Source organism: Haemaphysalis longicornis, unplaced genomic scaffold (genome assembly GCF_048455015.1).
Source record: "Haemaphysalis longicornis isolate Haplotype H1 unplaced genomic scaffold, Haemaphysalis longicornis Haplotype H1 scaffold_700, whole genome shotgun sequence".
Classification (NCBI taxonomy): Eukaryota; Metazoa; Arthropoda; class Arachnida; order Ixodida; family Ixodidae; genus Haemaphysalis; species Haemaphysalis longicornis.
In genome coordinates, this window is record NW_027526424.1 from 42,468 (window position 1) to 57,747 (window position 15,280).

Consider the following 15,280-nt stretch of genomic DNA (forward strand, 5'->3'; position numbering starts at 1 on the left):
ATGCAGTCTTCTCTCGGTCTCTCTCGTCCACTTCAATTTGCCAGTAGCCGGTCTTCAGGTCCATCGATGAGAAGTACTTCGCGTGGCAGAGGTGGTCGAGGGCGTCGTCGATTCGTGTCAGGGGGTACACGTGCTTTTTGGTGATCTTGTTCAATCGCCGGTAGTCAACGCAGAACCTTAGTGTGCCGTCTTTTTTCTTCACGAGAACGACCGGCGCAGCCCACGGACTTTTCGATGGCTGTATAATGTCGTCGCTGAGCATGTCGTCGACTTTAGTCCGGATAGCTTCGCGCTCGTGTGAAGAGACGCGGTACGGTGACTGTCGGGTAGGTCCGGCTCCATCCTCGGTTATTATCCGGTGCTTCGCCAGAGTTGTCTCACGTAACTTTGAGTTCGACGAAAAACACTCGCTGTAGCGACGCAGCAAAGCCAATAGCTTGTTCCTTTCTTCTTGCGGTAGCGCCGGATTCACGTCGAAGGGATGCGGAATCCTGAAGGTATCTTCGGGTGCGCGTTCAAAGTCGGCGACTGCGATCACGTCACTAGCTTCTTGCGTTTCTTCGAGGAACGCAATTGCAAACGCATACAGGTTCGCGGCAATATTACGACGATGGCTAACACCACAACTATGCAAATAAACACTGATACTGAAACTTAACTATGTGTCCGGCAATGCTCATTTACAACAGCTCCGCCATTCAAGTCTTGCGCGTAAGTGCAAGCTTCCCTAAATTCTTTGTTTAAAAACTTCTGCTGTGGCTGGAATGAAGCTTAGTGAGTTAACAAAGAAAAGTTCGTTCAAATTGAACAAATTCGCGTTTTGTTGTTGTGGCCCCTTTAAGGCTCAAAACAGGTCTTACAAGATTCTCACATACTCAAAGAAATTGGGAGGTGAACACAACAGCTGCCGTCAGTAGCGCGCATGCCTATTTATTTACCATTTGGCAACAAAGCAACGTCAACAGACCTGTTTACAAGTCCCACAGGCCCACTCAGCGGGATTGGCCAGTGAAGATGACAGCAGCTGTCGGAGATCCCACCCATCCCCCCTGCCCTTCCCCTCCCCGGAGCTCTGTGAGAGAGCAGCTGTCCAGCTCGGACCCTGACGACCAGCTTTGGCTGGTGCAGAGAGCCCAAGAATCCGGACGGACTCAAGGGGTCGTGAAATGAGGACTCTTCCCCAGGGCTGACTGCTTTAGAGACACCTTTATTCCTCCTCCTCCTGTCGTAATGCTTTCGCATTCAAAGCACGTAAGCAGGCTTAAGAGCCTGCGGTAATTTTTCCCTGCGTATGACGACACGCAAATCAGTTTCAAATTATGAATTTCTTCATCCGTGAACCCCAGACCCAACAAGCAGCGAACAAGTTTTCGAATTGGACAGGTGATAATAGAAATGAATGCAAGTTCATTTGCCCTCAAATGGCTGCAAAGACCTTAGTCTAGGTTTTCAGTGCAGCCACCCATATATCTGCATGGGTCGTAAGAGCTGTACCTGTCCTTCAGAATTTGGGACGGATAGCCGGTCTTTCAAAGAAAGAGGGGGCAGGTAGGGAAAGCAGGTATGGAAGGCCAAAGTTACTAAATTAGCTTCTAGTAACGTTGGAGAAGCCAGCGGGACCATGGGCAGCCCCATAGAGGTGCACTGCTCAAGAACTGCTATTATACCTAATCGGTCGACTTCCTGTTAAGAATAAACATTAGTTTCTTATCTTTGACCAAAGCTTTAATTCATTCTTCACCTAGAGTATCATGAACTTAAGTTCTTGAAAGCTATAAATGCATCAAAGATCTTTAGCCCGCAAAAAGGGACACTGACCATAAGTTTTCATAAAACTTGTCTTGTCTTGCTTCGATTACGGGTGCGTGACGTAAGCCTCTAACACAGTGTTGAATATGGTCGATCTTCTTCAAAATATAGACAACAGGTTCGCCACAGAGGGTTTTTCTTCTAGCCCAGTGGTCAGCCTTCATGCCCAATGAGACCACCGCGGTCTTTACAGGACCAGCCAACTTAGAACGGTGTTACGCCCTGGAAGTTACGTCTCAGCCTGAACACCCATGCCCCGATAGAAGATGCCTGAAGCATGATCACCACCGCCGCCACCACCACCACAACCACCATATTCATCATCCTCCTCCTCCTCCTCCTCATCATCATCATCCTCTTTGAGTGAAGTAAGATGGTGTTTCTAAAATCAGCCTCCTATAACTCAACCTTTCCCTCTTGTGTTGCCCCAAAACTGTCTATCAATCACTCTTATAGAACAACCTCAATGAATACAGGAGATGCCTGCATTAAGACCATAAACATCATCATCCAGTGAAGCAAGATGCTGTTTCTAGATCAGCCTTCATTATCATCGAGTGAAGCAAGATGCTGTTTCTAGATCAGCCTTCTATAACTCAGCATTTCCTCTTGTGTTGCCCCAAACCTGTCTATCTCTAGAACAACCTCAATGAATATAGAAGATGCCTGAAGTAAGATCATCATCATCGAGAGAGAAGCAAGATGCTGTTTCTAAATCAGCCCTTTTCCTCTTGTGCTGCCCCAAAACTGTCTATCTCAATCAATCACTCTTATAGAACAACCACAATGAATATGTGGCGCCCTGTGATATGTTCCCACATCCTGCAGCACTTCATTTAGAGGTGTAGATAAAAGGGCTCAACTGGCAGTGAAACAACACTTACTATACCGCCAAGGTGACTACTAAGCCGCACAGTTCTTTGCAGATGCATCGAAGACCAAATCTGCAGCATGCGGTGGCCTGAGCCGCACTTAGACAGCATCTTTTTCTTTCTTGCAGCTAAAAAAAAACATTGCAAGGCAACGGTTGTTACAAAATGTTTGACTCGTGTGCCAATTTGTGCACTTTCCATCAACTGTATGATTTTTGCCTCATTTTGTAGGATAAGATTTCACAGCACGCTTAGCTTCTCGCGTGGCCCCGGAAAGAACAAGCGCGCTTTTCTGCACGACGCATGTGCAGCGCAGAGAAGGCGATACTGAGATTTTATTTGTTGCTTCGTAAATATTGCTGTAGGTCCGCAAGTAAGGTTCTTTTTCTCTAAACATCAAACATATTAGTCCGGGAAAACTATATTGATAGGGACACGTAAACGCTCGATCGACCCCTTCGTGTGCAGGTAGTGCGCTATTACGACAACGTGAAAATGCGAGCAAAAACAAAAATATATATAACAGTCCTGGGCACATGTACACCCACCAAGAACAAGTCAAAATCAAATAAGTGAACTTTATATGTTATAATATAACCAACTTGCGCCGAAACAACTCACTCTGCCGCGTTTCTCCGGGAATCCAATCAATAAGTTCCAATATTTGTGCCGGAACACGGCTACAAGCGAGCAGATAACTAGCGGCCAGGTTGGCAGTTCTCTACTCGCCCTCCCGACCCCGCTTTTCAGGGCCCTTTTTGCTGAGAAGCTCGTCAATGAGCAGCATCACCTGGTCCTTGCTAACCATGTCCGAGCCCGGCTGCTGCCGGCTGCTGCCCGGTGTCATCGCGCGACTGCCGAACTGCTGTGTCGGGGTCTCTCGCTGCGTGGACTCGGCCTTTGCGCGTGGCCCTCGGCCCACCTTTGCGCTCTTGATTGCCTGGAAAACCTCCGAGGCGTTCTGCTCGCCAAAAAAGTTTTCGTCCACTTCGCTGCTCGGCACGCTCTCTCTGGAATTTGAACGCCAGGCGCTGGGGGCGTCCTTCGCCCGAGGCACTTTGGGTACCGCAACCAAAGCTCTGTCGTCTCGTGGCCTGTTGGCTTTCTTGTCGGGGTTGAGGGAGAACATCAACGGCCGTGACTTGGTCGGTGGCCCGTAATCCTCCGCGGCGAAGACGGAAGTAAGCGAGCTGTCTTCCCGTGCTTGGTTCCTGTAACCCCGCAAGACGTTCCTGTTCCTGCTGGAGGGGCGGTCCTGGTTGATGCGCAGGTCCAGTTGCAAGTTTGGCGGTGGTTGCGGACACTCGGGCTCGTCGTAGTTCATATCTTCGCTGCCGTACTGCTGCCTCTGCTGCGCGTGCAGCCTGGAGGGCGGCGGCCCTCTGGACATCATGGCCTTCCTGCGGGCGCTTTCCCGCGCGTACTCCTGATCCACGGCGTCTAAGGCCAGCGGTCTGTCGTGCGAGAACATCGTCGTTCTCCGGCTGCTCTCTTTCGTGTGTTCCGGCTCGAAGCGATTCGGGGCACTGTACGAGGAGCGGTGGAAGTCGCGTTGGACCTCGTCGCGGACCTCCTTGGTTTGCGTGGACTTCTCAACAGGGCGCTTGTTGAAGATGACGTCGGTAAGAGGCCTACCGCGGTTCTCGACCACGCAGCGGCGGTCGTCCTTCTGCGTCACCGACTGGTACGCGATCTGTCCGTGAAACGCCTTCAGGAAGCACGCGATGCACAACAGCAGCAGCACGACTCCCATGAAGAGGCTGGTGATGAAGATGAAGATGATGAGCGCCGCCGAGTGACGGTGCTTGGCCGGTTGCTCGAGGGTCTCGACGATAATTTGGTCGAAGGTGGACGCGTCGTGGCGCCTCTGCTTGGCCGCAGCGCCGCTGGCATCGCCGGCGTGCCACGGCGGCAGCAGCGCCACGTCGTTGGGCACGCCACGGAAGACGGCCGAGGCTACGGAGCCGTCCTTGACGGCCGTGCGGGGCGCCGCCGTCACGGCGGCCACAACCGCGAGCATGACCGCGGCCCGCATGCCGCACGACCGCCCGCTACGGAAACCCCACAACTTCCACCTCATCTTCTTTTACGCTAGGTATCGCTGTCGGTAGGTGCCGCTGGTGCTGGCCTCACAGGTAGTGGCGATACCGATGGCGATTGCGCGGAAACCCCTTGACAACATAGGAACCGGCTGAGTCCTACCCCTGAGACTCCAACGTCTTGGCTGCGGACCCTCCCGATAGGGGCTGAACAAAATAAAATTCTCTCTATCTCTCTTTCTGTATCTATGAATGCACATTGTTCTTACCCGTATTTTTAGCGTATTTTCTAGAAGTGCCTTCGATGGCAATTAGAAAACGACGTTAATTTCGAGTTTCTCGAGACGGGCCGTGGCCATTGTGCTGCGTTAATGCCTGCAGGTGTGAACAGCCGAACGTTGGTCATGTCCTTTATCGGTTTATTCATCCGTACCCACGTTTCCAACCGATGACGCCGTTGCTTCGGAGGCACATGACATGTTGCTGCCAACGTGACGTCAGGCGGCCGCATACCAGCGATTACAGCCAACGGAGATTTTCGTTCTTTGCTGCCCCAGCCACCCGATTTCGCATACAACGCGCATATTAGGGCCCAGGCGCCATGTTGTGAACTGCTGCATTTGGTGTCGGGGAGAATGGGGAAAGAAGAGACGGGAAGGGGCAGAAAAAGATCTCTGGAAAACGTGGGATACGCTTGGTCCCGTTATCGAGGAAGGTTCACAACTTGGGCTGCTTGCTCTTGGCAGCAAGCAGCGCTGTTGACCCTGTTGAAAGTCTCAAGCTGAGTTTTAATAAGCTGGAAGTGTAGCAAAAACTGGTTGGTGGACCTATGCCGACGTAGACGGACGAGGAAATCTCCGGGCTGGAAGAAACGACCTTGAAGGCTTAGATTTATTCGTTTTGGCGCAGGAAGGGCGAAACGTTGCCACAAACGATGTGCCATGTAAGGTCAGGGCCGTACCCAGGGACGGGGATAGGAGTTGTGACCCCCCCACACACACGCTTAAATATTTTCTGGCTTCGACATTTATAACTCTCTAGTATACGTCACCGATGCGCATGATTCACATGCGAAAATAAGCCAATATAAATTTTCAACATGGCCGCCGTAGTGCCCGCAACCCCCCCCCCCCCCCCCTCTCCCTAGGAAAAAAATTCTCGGTACAGCCGGTGGATGGTGTGACAATACGCAACTTCATTACGGGAGCCGTCCCTACAGCACTTCCATGGGTACGGGTATGACTTCACATGGCGCTCCATTTGTGGCAACGTCTCGCCCTCCCAGCGCCAAGATGAATCTAGCTAAGCTTTCAAAGACGTTCTTGAGCATTTATATGTCTGTGGAGTTTTACATGAGTGCGTAACACTGAACCCCAACACGCGGGTTCAGTCTAAAGCGCAGAAGTGTGGATTTAACGGATTGATTATTCTGGTTATACATGAGCAAATGTGGTGGGGGTCAGCACGTAATACACGGTAAACTAAAGTCAAGAAAAGAGTTCGGTAATGCTGCGCTGAACCCGGTCGTTAGGAGTAAGCTCAAAGCAGTCCAAGTTCGATAACCAGCCGGGAACGCGACTGCGCAATTTATCAACATTTTTTTTTTCGATATTTTATTACCAGCATGTTACTTCAAGAAATATTAAATGTTTTTTTTTTTCAGCTGTTACATTTTCTCAAGCTGTTACTCGAATATTATGCCGATGTCTCAGGAGAAACTTTCTACGAGACGGAGTTTTCGGATTGTATCCTGACGTGCTTTGTCGCCTATCAAAATCACTTTTCACAGCTTTACAGTATATATATATACCAACTATTGACTCACCATATACTGCTACAGTGATAGTATACTACATCAATAGGTTTTAGGATGTTGGTGGTCTACCGATCTACCAGCAATATAATATTTGTATAATACTACCAATAAATATACTACTATATTTCGGTTGTTCTTCGACTACTGATAGCTTTCTCCGTAGAGGTGTTTCTATTTTCCTTCGACTATCGATAGTTTTGCATGACAAGCACGTTCACGCGCGCGCCTGCACAAGTATTTCAAAATTCCAGGAAAGCTTGCATGATGACACGTCCTGGTCATGTTTTGTAGTTGCCCAACTTGCAACATGTGATAAGATCTTGAGCATCACATCACGTGCGCGCGAGCGAAGTTGGTGTGCTGGCTACATGCCTTGAGGCTCGAGCTGGAACAACGTATACGCGGTCCGTCGGTTGTCTCTATAGAGGGCCACACACTTCGTATGCGACGAAGCCCCACATTACGTGTGCGCGCCAGGCGAAGGATCGACTGGACCATATTTTTCAACGTTTGTGTATAGTGTCCGTGCGTCGCATCTGTGAATGAGAGTGTATGCGTCTGAAGGACTACACACACAAGAACGCGCACGCAAATACCCACACACACGCACGCACTCAAACGAACACGCACAACATAACATAACATCTAGTTTTTTTTTAAATGCAGAGCATTTCAGTAACTCACGATGTCACCCGCGTTGTCCCGTCGTAGTCCGCACCGTCCTTGTCCGCACACCTCCCCCTACACTATATAAAAGAAAATACTATCCGGCGCCAGGTTTGGATCCCTCGACCCTGCGGGCGGAACGCAATTTACATTGTGCTCTACCCACTGCGCCACAAAGCCGACACAGAATGGGACGCTAACAACGCGCCTTATATCGTTGACTCATTCAAATTACTGCTGACGAGCGCTCTCTCGTCAGCAGTTGTCACAAGTGCAACAACATTAACGTAACGCAAACTACTTAACGTCGTGCGCCCCCGGAAATGCTCTGCATTTGATCGTGCCCCTCGCGAGGGGGATGTTTATACAGCAACTCCTACTACTAGCGGACTCCTGGCGCCCTCGTTCTGCCATTGTAGAGACTATGAGGCGGTCTTCGAAGGGCGCCAAATTTGAATTCTACAAAATCGATTTTTATGTGTGTGCGCACATATATGTGTGTATAGATGTGTACGCTTCATTTGCCATTAGATGTTATGTATTCAAGTAGGCTCTATCTCTCTCTATCCAGATATCAGCGCAGAGGGATCGACCGTTCTATGTCGCAACAAATGACGGTATAAACCTTAGTTTCGCTGCCATCGCCGACGCAGTGTCAGGATCCCATAACTACCGGGACCTACCTGGCACGCGCAGGCTTTGCAAGTGGCCCACGACTCGCAGGCGTATATTCCGTGGTCGCCGCCTCACAACCAGGGTGCGGTATCGGAGTTCCATTTTAATAATTTAAGAGAAGCTAGGAGATTGGTTTACTTGAAGAATTAAGCCATCCTTTCATTCGATTACGTCTTCCCTTTATTCAATTATTGCTAAAGCGACGAAAAATAAAGGTGGCGCACTTTGCGGTTTAATTGGCATTTTAGACTACCGAAATCATTCAGATTCAGACAAACCAAAAGCTCGCCTGATAAGTTAGTGCGCATGGGTTCTGATGTAGTATAGGCATATCCCGCGTAATACGCTAACTCTTCTTTGCCACTCTGCCCCTGCCTCCCCCAAAGGTAATTCTCGATAGGTCTCGGTCTTCCGTAAATGTGGAAGTACGTGCGGAAATCACTCGAGCACTGTTTTAGAGCGCTACTAGATAAGAAAGCCTTACCCGCGCGCAGTAACTACACTTTGACACAACCGTCAGCTGATGTAGAAAAAGTAGCTGGTTAATTCGTCAGAAAAATAAGCATAATGTCATGTGGTCAAAGGGAGTAAAGTTTGCTGGAGCGAAAGTTTAGTGCAGCGAACAAGAACAGTCTTGGAAAGCGACCGCAACGCAACACCCTTTCCCTATCAAAACAAGATTGGTGGTGCTACGCAGAAAAGGAGAAGTAAACACCCGGTTCGTTTAAAACACAAGATAGCAGGACGCCGCCATGCGCTGGTAACAAAACATGAGTAAACAAGTCAAGAGGCATGGGTCCCGGGTAGATATACCCGACATGAACAGTTAAGCCAGAGCTACTATTGTGGTTAACTCAGTCTACATGTGCACCATGCGCCGACGGAAGTAACCACCCTAAGGCAATCCATATACGTCACATCGGGTACAATATTCAGGTTGTAGAAATTAAACCCGTATCGTCCCAGCCCAGCTGTAACTTCAGGTTGTTACAACCTGGAGGAACTTTTCTGATAGAGGCGAAAAGCAAAAACGCCCGTGTGTACGAGATTTCGGCGCACGTTAAAGATCCCCAGGTGGTCAAAATTAATCCGGAGACCTCCACTACGGCGCGCCTCATCGCCAGCGTTGCGTCGGCGCGTTAAACCCTGCAATCAAATCAATCAAATCAACAACCTTGAGCGAATGTTAAACGTGAACCTTGAATGTTAAGAGTGATGACAGCGTTCGCTCCAAATCGTGTCCCCGTGATAAGCCAGTCGTAGCGTATGACGCAATGTCTGCCGTTCAGTCGCCCGTACAATGCACACTGAAATTATTGGTTCGCGACGGAAATCGTCGTCATACATGCATATATATTTCCAAATCAACAAAATGCAGAGGTCAGACCATTGCCACGCATGCAGTAGCGATCGCGTTTTTTTAGTCAGCCTTCCACGTTGGAGCGAACGCATAAGCCTCATACATATATGCGGAATATGATGCGATGCACGCACACGTATGTTTGGCCGCAAAGTCGCGATCCGGCTTCCTGTTGGCTACGTTCAAGGTGCATATGCGTTGCCGCGAGCCACGCGTTGCTGTGCAAAAGATAACGTGCGCGATATTAATACCGCATACGCGTGCCACATATGTCCGTGAACGGACTACGTGACGCACGGTTGTCTCGCTTCGCAGTGATATAATCTATTTCGGCGGGTTCGCTTATTGTATACGCACGCCGTTCGGCAGAGTGGCCTTTGTCTCGAGCCGTGGCCACCGACGTCGTGCAACCACCGATTGCCTTATTGGCACGCAATGTGCGCGAGGAGAGCTTCTGCCGCCCTGGCAGAAGATAAAGCTCGAAAAGCGCGCGCGATATGAATTTCAATTCGTACCGCGCGCGCGCGTTACAGGATCTGCGCGCCAGATTGATAATCCCTGCAAGAGGACGGCCATCTACCGGTTTTTGGGTTCTGCGTAACAGATACGCCATGGCAGAATTGCTGCATCGCTTACATCACGTGATGTGGAGGATTGCTGATCGGCTGTGCGCCTCGTCATGGTCGTCGTGGAAGTTTCTGCAGGAAGAGGGCCGGCAATGAGAGGAAGAGATGAAAGCCTAACCCACTGAAAGGCTAACCCATTAGGTTAGTTAACGGTAGGGCAAATAGTAGAATAACACAGGCAAGCCGGTTGGTAACAAGCGACATCCCGATACAAAGGGAGGGCACCTAGTCCTTATCATCATCAGATGGGGGCAGGGAAGGGAAGGAGGAGAAGGGAGGAGAGCACACAGCCAATGTCTCTCAGGGAACGGCGACGTTTAAAAAAAGTCGGCAACACGTACTATCGCGAGGCAAGGTTGTTGAAGACCACTGTACCTGTACGCCTGCCGTGGGGAACGAGGACGTACTTCTTATTTTATTAGCCCTTTACTTTAATATGCCCGCACAAAAGCTTTGCGCAGTTTTCGTTCATTATAGCGCATTGTGTAGTAAAGGTACACTGTGTCCTTGTGGAATTGGAGCGGTTTTTGAAGGAGCCAGAAACGTAAAGGACTAACGTGGAACTTCTCCGTACTTTTAAGCTTTAGAAAATTGAACCTATGCGGTCGAGTAAAAGGTAATTTCACAATTCAGCGTATTGCAGAGGCGTTCTACTGACGAGCAAAGCGCAGCGGTTTCCTCGACTGACCACGTTGATTTGTAAGTGCAAGAGTGCAGTATGAAGGTATTGCCGGGAGTGTTTAGCAAAAATAAATGGTAGTGAGGTGTAATTGACTGATATCTCGCACTGGTATGCATTCGTCGCAATCCAGGTGCCAACGGAGTCTTCCAATAACTGTATTAATAATAACCACGAACTAGTATACAGAAACATCATTGGCGCCTGTGCAACATATCAGCGTAAAAAATGCACAAAAATTAAACTTTCCTTCGCGACATTCCGCCTGGTAATTTTGGGTACATTATATAAATTTCATATATAATACTGGTCGCGCAGATTTCCTCTTGTTCATATGCTCTCCCATTTGTGAGGCATACAGAATCGCAATATAATAAATTAGGGCCACAGCTGTGTTTTAGTATCTTCCTTTATTTCCATCCGCCCGCCCCAACTGCAACCGATATGCATGCATATATAGAGAGCAGAAGCGATATTTTCAGTCGTGTGAATAGTCACGCCATTCCGGAATTGTTAAAGGAACACGCGAACGTTTATAGCGCCCTAACTCGCTGTTGTTTTTGAAGTGGCCATGGAGACAAAGTACAGCTTTGTTCAGTTTGAAAGAACTAGTCTTTTGTAACTCAGTCAGCACCATTCCAGCCACAAAAGACGCTTTATTAACAAAACAAACGCAAGAAATGTCGTAAAACTTTCAAATTTCCCGGTTAATTGATGTAGTATGGGCACGAGTGACGTAATTTGGGCCAGCCCTTATAACATAGTTATCAGCGTGTTAATTGCACGTTAGCATTCAAGTGGCCAGTCTAAAATCAGAACAGGAATACCGCAAAAACCCATCAAGAATTCCTGTCGTACTTTTTTGTGACAACAGAAGTCCTGTTGTTACGACAAAGCTATCTGTTGTTACGACATACATTTCTGTCGTACCGACAAAGTCAATTTTCTCAACGACCAACATTCCTGTAGTCACAACAGAGCTGGCATTTACGCTACTCTTCACAATGGGCAATAACACTCAAACGATGTACAACTACTGATGGGACATCAGGATCACGACAAGACCTGAATTCGGCACGACTGAACATCAAAATCGGGACAGGAATACGACACACGACAGAACACCAGAATCACGACACGGCAATTAAGACTGCGACAAGACGACAGTGCGACACGCGAAAATACGACAAACTACAGAAATTTTTCTCGTCGTCTTTTTCGACTGGGTGATGCAATCAAACGGAACTATATAGGCGCCACTACAATCGCCCAGTCATATTTCTTGGCGGCGGCTAAAGTCAGAGGCCGCCAATCGCACAAACAAGATTATGTCGCATCGCGGAGAAATCACCCGAAGGTTTATGAGATATCGCCACTGATAAAAAATACGTTTTCTGTAATATCTCGATTATTTGTTTGAAGTTCGTGATAAAATTGGTATCGTTGTTACAAGGACGGTGCAGCCTTTGTTAATGATGCGAACTTGTATTTTGCCTTCACGGCCTCTTTAACAAACATTTACCAGCTTCCACGTAAAGCCTAATCGCGAGATGTCTGCGCTGATCAGCATTCTTTTCATGCAACCAGAAATCCTCACAATAAAAACAATTAACAGAAAACTCGCGGACAAACGCCAGCACGTGCGCACGAGGCCCGCAGCCACAAAAGCAGCGTCCTCAATACATTTATTGCGTGCGCGTGGATCGAATAAATGTCACCGCACCCGATCTATATCGGCGCATGCCGCACGGGGAACAAGCCATAAAGCCTTGTGCGCATTCGTGCTCTCGAAGTTCGCTGGAAGTGGCTCCTTTTCCATTGCGAAACTTGACAAGCGGCCAGACAGCACGTGGGAAGCCCAGAGTTTTGTTTGTACCAGGAAGTCTGCATGATCTCCGGACAGATATGCCTGCTAGAAAGTAATTAAAGTCCAAATGAATGACGGCCGCATGCGAGGCGGAGATATGTACGGCATGCAAGTATGCTAGGTAGGGGAAAAAAAGTTGACCCATGGTGCTGTTTTCAACTTCGGGAATTCGCCAGGTTGGAAAGAAAAACGACGGGGATCGGTTGTAATATCCGTGTAAGAAAAATCGGGCCGAAGTTTCTCCGAAATGCAGCAAATACCCGACTAATACTCGGATAATTCCTGAAGTCCAAAATACCACCCGCGACTGGGATTGTCCGGGCGGCGTCTATACGCGTTGAGCCGGCAACGAATCCGATTACTTTCACGGTTCAACATAAAGTCCGAGATGAGTATCGGCTTTCAGAGAAGGGAATACTCAAGCATTTCAAGCATATAAAATGACATACCATATGCCCGAAAAGGGGCTCGGCTCGGAAACGCCGACTTTGGAAAAGTACACAATGAAGTTTCCCCCATAATACGAGCGTTAGCGCTGCTGCCATCTTTGGAATTTCGCGCTGTTTTTAGGGCGTCGACTTGAGGACAGTCGTCGAGGACCATCGATGGAATACCCACTTGCACGCCTAGCGTCCCACCTTGAGGTCTAACGTTATCAACCGGTATGCGCGGCTCAGCGTAGAGTACTTTAAGTATTACGATGCTTGGCATGTCATTTAGCTCAACGTTAAAGGGGCACTGACACAAAAATTTTGCATCTTGTTTTTTTTGTTGCGATAAGTAGCTAGTGACCTACTTATAACCTGTAGAAACCTCATTTGCTTCAGCGTGCGACGGTTGTTTAATTAGAGGCATTTTAAATGCGGCCAGTCGCAGTTTCGGTTTCAGCGAGTGCCGCGAAACGATGGATTTTGTGGATTTTGTGTGAACAAAGCTGACCACGTGACCGTCGTAGGGATATCACAGAGCAGAGCCGCCGTAGCACTGTCGAATCCGCATCGACGGCAGTTTCTGCGAATGCCCCCACGTACTGAACTCGTGAGGCGCTTAATTGAAAAGCGACCGTGGATGTGACGCAGGCGCTGCGAGTGCAAATACTACCGCGGCTAAAGAACGACGCGCTACGCTCGAGACGGTGGGCGGCAAGACGCGCGCTGGGAGCAGCCGGCCGGTCTGCCTACAGGTCCGCCTACAGATGTGTTCGGCTTAGCACTGCGGCGGATATTCGAGTGCCGCTCTCGTAAGCGGTGCAGATGACAATTTTTAATGCAACCCGCCACCGCATCATTAACTCCTTTCTCATGTAAGCCACCATGGTCGGGACTTGGGGACAATTTCGTGCAGCGGTAACAAGCTATCACTCAAGCTACCTGCGCCGGCCTGGGCCACTTCGCGGCCGTGGCCACCGCCTGCACAGCGACCGTGCGGCTAGCTCAGTGGGCTTTTCGGGCCTCCGGCGCGTTTTCGCATCCAATGGTAATAAACCGTAATAGAAACAGAGTGCCTGGAATCGCTGTAGAACTTTGGTAGCGGCCAGCTGCCCCATGAGCTGACGAAATCACCGCGCCTCCGCCGCCAACGATCGGGTCGTTCGTTCTCGAGAGCAGAAGCTCCGCCCTCCGGCCCTCCGATTGGAGCGGCGAGCCGGCGAAAAACGCCGGCAGTGCGGAAGCGGCAAACACAAACTCGTGACGTGTTTGGATGTTGTTTATTTACACGATATCCTCGGGATGTCGATTGCGCGTGGTCCTCTGCTGGCTGCTCGGTTGCGTTTCGCACACTTTAAAATTGATTTTAAATATGTTCTAGGCTGTATTCGCCGCTGATATTTTGCAGATGATGTATATGTGTTCCCACCAATCTATCTCCGAAGTTATCTCGCCTTCAAAATTTTGTGTCAGTGCCCCTTTAAGGTTGCCTAACGTTTGGCCTGAACACTGCATGTTAGACCTAATGTCACGCTTTGTTGTATAACCTTGCCAACCATTACCCACCAGAAAACTAGTGCTCATTGTACTCAACGTACTTGAAGCTGCGGGCACCGGTCGACGTCGTAAGACCTGGAAGCAGGCACAGGGTTGTCAACTCCGGTACATATTCGACAGTTGCGGCGGTTAGTATACTAGCAAAGCGCTGCGTACACTCACACATTAGCACATACCAGCGAACGCTTTACGATAAATCTGTCGCCTTACTCTCAATACTGACGCAATTAAAGAAAAAGATGATAGTGATAATAATATGACACAGAAGGGAAAAACGACGACGACGACGACGACGACGATGGTGATGGTGATGATGATGTTGATGTTGTTGTTGACGGTGGTGGTGGTGGTGATGATGATGATGATGATGACGGTGATGATTATAATGATGAGAGGACAAGTCTGGCAAGCGGGCACTTATGGCAGCGCAACCACTGGATATCATAAGGAGTGCTTAGGAGACATCCTTGTAATCCTCTTATGATTTTAGCTTCGGTAATTTCCTTATCAGCCAACCAGCTGCAGCAATAGCCATGAGAAAAATGTCCACGCTAACATTCACTAACTTAAAGTACATTTGAGCAGTTAATGAATTCCACTGCGCACTACGGAATGCCGCGAGTCAGCAAATGAGCATATATGAGAAGAAAATGAATAAATAAATACGTCTGAAAATGATGCGGTTGCTGATTGTTTCTGCGTATATATTGATGGATCTATATTGTCTATATTATTTTTAAATAGATTTGTCCCTGTACATAACTTGTGAATAGCTTTTTTTCCTTACCCCGCTATTCCCCAACAAATGTTGCGGATCGGGAAAAAGATCTATTTACAAGTTATGTACAGAGGGAAAAAAAAACAGGCGCCGGACAGCGCCCAGAGG